General features: G+C 39.5%; 1 protein-coding gene across 2 annotated transcripts in view; it reads left to right on the top strand.

Moving 5' to 3' along the window:
• Nucleotides 1-6,822, top strand: part of KCTD19 (potassium channel tetramerization domain containing 19) — a 38,419-nt gene that overhangs the window by 903 nt on the left and 30,694 nt on the right. For both annotated transcript variants that reach the window (XM_037742292.1, XM_037742291.1), the window contains exon 2: nt 4,865-5,161. The gene's annotated coding sequence lies outside the window, so the exon portion shown is untranslated. The remainder of the gene's footprint in view (nt 1-4,864; nt 5,162-6,822) is intronic.

The raw sequence follows: 6,822 nt of genomic DNA, 5'->3' as shown, positions 1-6,822 counted from the left end.
TCAACGTGGCGTGGGAAAAAGAGAAGCTCTTTGGGAATAGGGTGGGGATGAATGCTTTAGGGCTACCCTGTTTCCTGAAGTAAGTTTGGCAAGAGGCCTTTTGTCTTGTAAGCACCACAGGTCCCCCTAAACTTGCCTGTGACTGAGGACTGTCCCCAGGCTGGGATAGCTATGCACTAACCAACCCCTGAGCAGTCTTTGGGAAAGAACAGTCACATCCCTAATCCTTACCCTCACTCCAGTAGTCACCTCTTAAGAGCCCACCTGTGGATGGGACGTGTGTAAGAAGGGAGTGTGAACTCTTGAGCCAGGACCCTCTTGTCACACCCTATCCTTAACAAGAAAAGAAGAACTGAACCAGATCTGGGGCTCACCTTCGAGAAGTAGGTTTTCTTTGGCATCCAACATCTGCACACTCTGAGCACCCCCACTGAGTTCTCAGCCACCTTTAAGAACAGAAAGCAGAATCAAGAGTTCTTCCTTGTATATTTATGCTTTCTAGTCTAGGTGGGACCCTTAGTCACTTTGTTTGTCACATTCAGCCTTAGCCTGAACATGAACTTTTAGAAGGGCTGGGACTTAGAATCCTAGATAAGCTCATTAGATTGGCTTTTCTGGCTCTGCTTCTGTCAGTTATGTAATCATTTCACAATTTGTCATCTTTCTCTTAATACTTCCTTTAAGTCTTCTAGTCTCAAATGTGGCATATGTAATTGCCCCTCTTTATGTCTGAATATTTAGACTAGGCTTGCTGTGGGAGAGATGGACCCCATCCCATTCTTTCTTGCATGGATTTATTTTCCTTCCTTAGCTGTTAGAATAGGAAATGCAGGTTCTTTTTGGAACAGGGAGCTTTTCCTCTCTTAAGTAATCATCTTTTACTTTAACACACTTTTCCCCCATGAAAGTCTTCATGCAATTTTATAAACATTCAGAAAGACTGAAAGAATTGTACAGTGAGCACCACATATCCACCACCTACATTCTACAATCAACATTTTGCTTATATTTGTTTTATCACATGTCCATCTAGCAATCCTTCTATCTGTTCATCAATCTCTTATTTTTTTATTTATTTCAAAATAAGTTACAGATATCAGTACATTGAGTCTAATCACTTCAGCATACATAATTTTTATTAGAATTTGATATTGTTTTATGGTTCTTAGGTAAAACTTTATATACTATTTACTATCCTTTAAAAAATGCTTTTACAAGGTAGTGCCCTTTATATTTTAAAATTTGAGATGGATAGTTTATATGTTTGATGGCTCTCTACTTTTCCATTATTTTAGTAAACTAGGTCATCTTGAAGCAAAGTAGACAATTCACTTATAAATAGATGAACTTAAATTTTATTTTTCTAACAACGTCTTGTCCAGCAGATGAACAGATGACCTTAAACTTTTAACAATGAGCTAAGGAAGGTTAATGATCTTTGCTGCCTTTGTGTATATGAAAAGTTATCTATAGCATTCATTCCCCAATAATGTAATGTCTCTGCAAGTAAGATCCTAAGATAGTTCTGCATGTGCTCCATGAAATGGACAGTACCTCATCTATTTTTGTTACAGATTTATTGAGATATAATTCACATACCATACAATTCACACATTTTAATGTGTACAATTCAGTAGGTTTTAGTATGTTCAGAGTTGTGTAACTCTTACCACAATCAATTTTAGAACATTTTCACCATCTCCAAAAGAAATCCCATACACATTAGTAGTCGCACCCCGTCTCCCCATAGCCTCTCCAGCCCTAGGCAACCACTAATCTATTTTCTATCTCTAGAAATTTGCTTTGTCCACACATTGCATATGGATGGAATCATATGTGATTTTTTTGTGTTTGGCTTTTCTTTGGCATAATGTTTCAAGGTTCATCCATGTTGTTATCATGTGTCAGTACTTCATTCCTTTTTATTGTTTATTTTTATTTTTCGTTTGAGATGGAGTTTTGCTCTTGTTGCCCAGACTGGAGTGAAATGGCACACTCTCCACTCACCGCAACTTCCGCCTCCCGGGTTCAAGCAATTCTCCTGCCTCAGCCTCCCGACTATTTGGGACTACAGGTGCTGCCACCATGCCCAGCTAATTTTTGTATTTTTAGTAGAGCCGGGGTTTCACTATGTTGGCCAGGCTGGTCTCGAACTCCTGACCTCATGATCTATCCACCTCGGCCTCCCGAGGGATTAGAGGTGTGAGCCACCACTCCCAGCCTATTTTTTATTTTTTTAAAGACATGCCTCACTCTGTTACCCAGGCTGAAGTGCAATGGTATGATCATAGCTCACTGCAGCCTCAAACTCCTGGGCTCAAGCGAATCTCCTGCCTCAGCCTCCCAAAGTGCTGGGATTACAAACTTGAACTACCATGTTCATCCCATTCCTTCTTATTGACAAACAATATCCCAGAGTATGGATATACTACATTTTGTTTACTCATCTGTCAGTTGATGAACTTTAGGTTTATTTCCACCTTCGGCTATTATGGTCTATGAAATCGTCTAGAAATTTTAGTGGGGACACATGTCTTTATTTCTCTTAAGTATACACTTAGGAGTGGAATTGCTGGCTCATAGTAGGATAACTCCATGCTTAACGTTTTCAGGACCCATCAAACTGTTTTTCAAAGCACCTGCACCATTTTACATCTCCACCAGTAGTGCATGGGTGTTCCAGTTTCTTTGTCGACACTTGTTACTATCTATTGTTTTCATTCTGGCCATACTAATGGGTGTGAAGTAGTATTTCATTGTGGGTTTTGATTTACATTTCTCTGATGACTAAGGATGTTGAGCATCCTTTTTTGTGCTATTGGTCATTTCTATATATTCTTTGAAGAAATGTCTACTTAGATGCTTTGCCAATTTTTAAATTTTGTTATTTGTCTTTTTCTTATTGAGTTTAAGAATTCTTTATATATTCTAGAAATAAGTTCTTTATCAGAAAAATGATTTGCAAATATTTTGTTCCATTCTGTGGGTTATCTTTTCACCTTGATGATGCCCTCTAAAGTGCAGAGGTTTTTAAATTTTGATGAAGTTCCATTTATCTAGTTTTTTGGTCACTTTTGCTTTTAGTGTCACATCTAAGAAAGTTTTGCCTACTCCAAGGTCATGAAGATTTTCTAGTTTCTTCTAACAATTTTATAGTTTTAGGTCTGTGATTCTCTTGAAGCTAATTTTTGTGTATGGGGTGAGATAGGGGTCCAACTTTATTATTATTGTTGTTATTATCTTTTATACATACGGATGGGCAGTTAGCCCAGCACCATTTTTTATAAGGACTATTCTTTATCCATTGAATAATCTTGGATCCCTTATCAAAATTCAATTGATCATAAATGTAAGGGTTTTATTCTGTACTCTCAATTCTATTCCACTTATCTTTATATTTATCCTTATGCCAGTAGCATACTGTCTTGATTGTTCTAGCTTTGCAATAAGTTTTAAAAATGGGTGATGTGAGGGCAATCTGGCTGTGACATCTGTCACTCCATTGATTGCTAGGGTTGATTTGGCTGATCTGGCTGGCTAGGCAGGTATCCACTTCTTCCCACACTGCTCCACATGCATCCCTCCTGAAGCTGCGTGCTCAGTCGGAGGACAACCATCCTGATAAAGCAGGACCAGTCTTCAGTCAAGGGTATATGAGTAGCTGCCCTTCCTAGCTAGAATCTCCAAACAAGCTCTCAAGGCCCATTGTAGGAGAACGTAGAGTAGTCAAACTTCCAAGATTTCAGACACATCCAAATGAGGCGCTGCATGTGACAGTCTGCCTTTAAAAAAAAAAGTGGGAAATATGACTTCTTAAACATTGTTCTCCTTTTTTCAAGACTGTTTTAGCAATTCTGAGTCCCTTGTATTTTCGTATGAATTTTAGCATCAGCTTTTCAATTTTTGCATAAAGTCAGGATTTTCACGGAGACTGTGTCGAATTTGTAAATCGATTGGGAGACTATTGCTATTGCCATCTTTTTTTTTTTTTTTTTTTTTTTTTTTTTTTTTTTTTTTGAGACGGAGTTTTGCTCTTGTTACCCAGGCTGGAGTGCAATGGCGCGATCTCGGCTCACCGCAACCTCCGCCTCCTGGGTTCAGGCAATTCTCCTGCCTCAGCCTCCTGAGTAGCTGGGATTACAGGCACGCGCCACCATGCCCAGCTAATGTTTTGTATTTTTAGTAGAGACGGGGTTTCACCATGTTGACCAGGATGGTCTCGATCTCTTGACCTCGTGATCCACCCGCCTCGGCCTCCCAAAGTGCTGGGATTACAGGCTTGAGCCAACGCGCCCGGCCTGCTATTGCCATCTTAATGATATTAAATCTTCCAGTCCATGAGGATCGATATTTTTTTCATTTATTTAGGTCTTTTAAATTTGCAACAATGTTTCGAAGTTTTCAGTGTACATTATTTCATTCTTTTGTTAAAATTGAATTGTTTTCTTAATTTCACTTTCAGATTGTTCACTGCTAAAATATAAAAATACAATATTTTTAAATGTTGCTCTGTATCTTTCAACCTTCTTGGGCTCATTTCTTTGATGTTTTTGCTTTTCTTTTGAAACAGGGTCTTGCTCTGTCAGGCCAGAGGACAGTGGCACAATCATAGCTCACTGCAGCCTCGAACTCCTGGTCTCAAGCCATCTTCCCACCTCAGGCTCCTAAAGTGCTTGGATTATAGGTGTGAACCACCATTCCTGGCCTGGACACATTTCTAATAGTTTTCTGGTGAATTCCTTAGGATTTTTTATGTATAAGATCATGTCATCAGCAGAGAGAGAGAGTTTATTTTTACCTTATCAATCTGGATGCTTTTTTATTTCTTTTTCTTGCATAGATCTCTTTTTCGTTCCCCTTTTAGGAGGAGTCTGGCATGTCTCATGAATCAGCAGAGGACTTATTTCATTTTAATGTAGGGGGCTGGCATTTCTCCGTTCCCAGAAGCAAACTCTCTCAGTTTCCAGACTCCCTGCTGTGGAAAGAGGCTTCAGCCTTGACCTCTTCAGAAAGCCAGAGGCTATTTATCGACAGAGATGGTTCCACATTTAGGCACGTGCATTATTACCTCTACACCTCCAAACTCTCCTTCTCCAGTTGTGCAGAACTGAACTTGCTGTATGAACAAGCATTGGGTTTGCAGCTGATGCCTTTGCTGCAGGTAAGATGCTCTTGTTTTCCGGGAGTGGTAGATCAGTAACATGACTTTACATCACTAAATGTTGTTTCCTTTTATATATTGGTTGCTGAGATGACCCTCTTAACAGGCAAATGTAATAAATGTGTTAAAGTAATAAATAAGTTCCTTATCAGTATAAGGGTAAGAAGGAAAAAAAGTAATATAAACAATGCACTGAAATTACCTGTTTTTGTCTTTTTGAGACAGGGTGTCTATTGCAATCACAGCTCATTGAAGCCTCCACCTCCCAGGCCCAATGATCCTTCCACCTCTCACCTCAGTCCCTCTGAGGAGCTGGGAACACAGGTGCATGCCACCAGGCCTGGCCAATCCTTTCCATTTTTTGTAGAGAAGGGGTCTCCCTATGTTGCCCAGATTGGTACTGAACTCCTGGGCTCAAGTGATCCTCTCTAACTGGCCTCCCTAAGTGCTCCATTGGCCTCCCTAAGAGCTGAGATTCAGGCATGAGCCACCACACCCAGCCTACGTGTTCTTAATAAAGGATTTCATCCCAATTGTGCTTTAGTTATACTAGCAGCCACCATGGACCCGGGATGGGATTTATTATCCACTGAGAGGGTGCCCTTGGCTCTTGAAAATCCTATATTAAGCTGCTTCTTGTTTTTGTTTTTTGAATCTTAAAAGGAGAACACTTTAGGCATTTTAGGATTGCTATGTACATGTCTGAGATTTAAAATCTAAAAGATTTATCAAGAATATCACCTCTCATTGTGGCTGTTAGGTACATAACATGCATTTACAGCAAAGCAAAAAGTTCTTATCCTGGGCCACATGTTGAGAGTGAAAAAAAAAGTCCTGGGGGCCGGATGCGGTGGCTCACGCCTGTAATCTCAGCACTTTGGAAGGTCGAGGCGGGTGGATCATGAGGTCAGGAGATTGAGACCATCCTGGCTAACACCATGAAACCTCACCTCTACTAAAAATACAAAAAATTAGCCAAGCATGGTGGCACATGCCTGTGGTCCTAGTTACTCAGGAGGCTGAGGTAGGAGAATAGTTTGGACCCAGGAAGCGGAGGTCGCGGTGAGCAGAGATTGTGCCACTGCACTCCAGCCTGGGCAACACAGTAAGACTTCATCTCAAAAAAAAAAAAGTTCTATAGAATCTTTCCTTTGCCATCACTTCTTTGTTTTCAAAGAAACTTTTTTATTATTATTATAAGAACTCTAAATACCTTTACTTATAAACCATTAAAGTACCACCAAAAAATATTACCTTTCTTTCCTAATTTTTCTCCAAGTGACAGAAATGATTTCTGTGGCTGATCTTAAGTAGTTTATTCTGTAGTTTTTGAATAATTCTTTTTAACCTGGAAAAACTAAATATTACGACTGGGAAGGGCCATTGACCATCCTCCATATTAATCCCACTGTCTGGACAAGGTGTTTATTCCATCTGTATCAGCACTAACCCAACAAGCTGCAGTGCAGCTCAGCGTACCACCAACTGTACCTCAACACATTTTAGAAGAAAATTGGGATAAACCATTTTATCTGGGCCATGAGAACATTTCATAGTGCATGTTTTTATGGATGCTTCTTACTAAATAATTCAGTGTTTTCTCTTAAAAGTCATTCTATGTTTAGAAATCAAAACTTCTTTTTTTTTTTTTTTTTTTTTTT

This window comes from Cebus imitator, unplaced genomic scaffold (genome assembly GCF_001604975.1).
Source record: "Cebus imitator isolate Cc_AM_T3 unplaced genomic scaffold, Cebus_imitator-1.0 Scaffold118, whole genome shotgun sequence".
Classification (NCBI taxonomy): domain Eukaryota; kingdom Metazoa; phylum Chordata; class Mammalia; order Primates; family Cebidae; genus Cebus; species Cebus imitator.
Note: the sequence above shows the minus strand (reverse complement) of the source record. Positions and strands in the feature narration are given on the sequence as shown.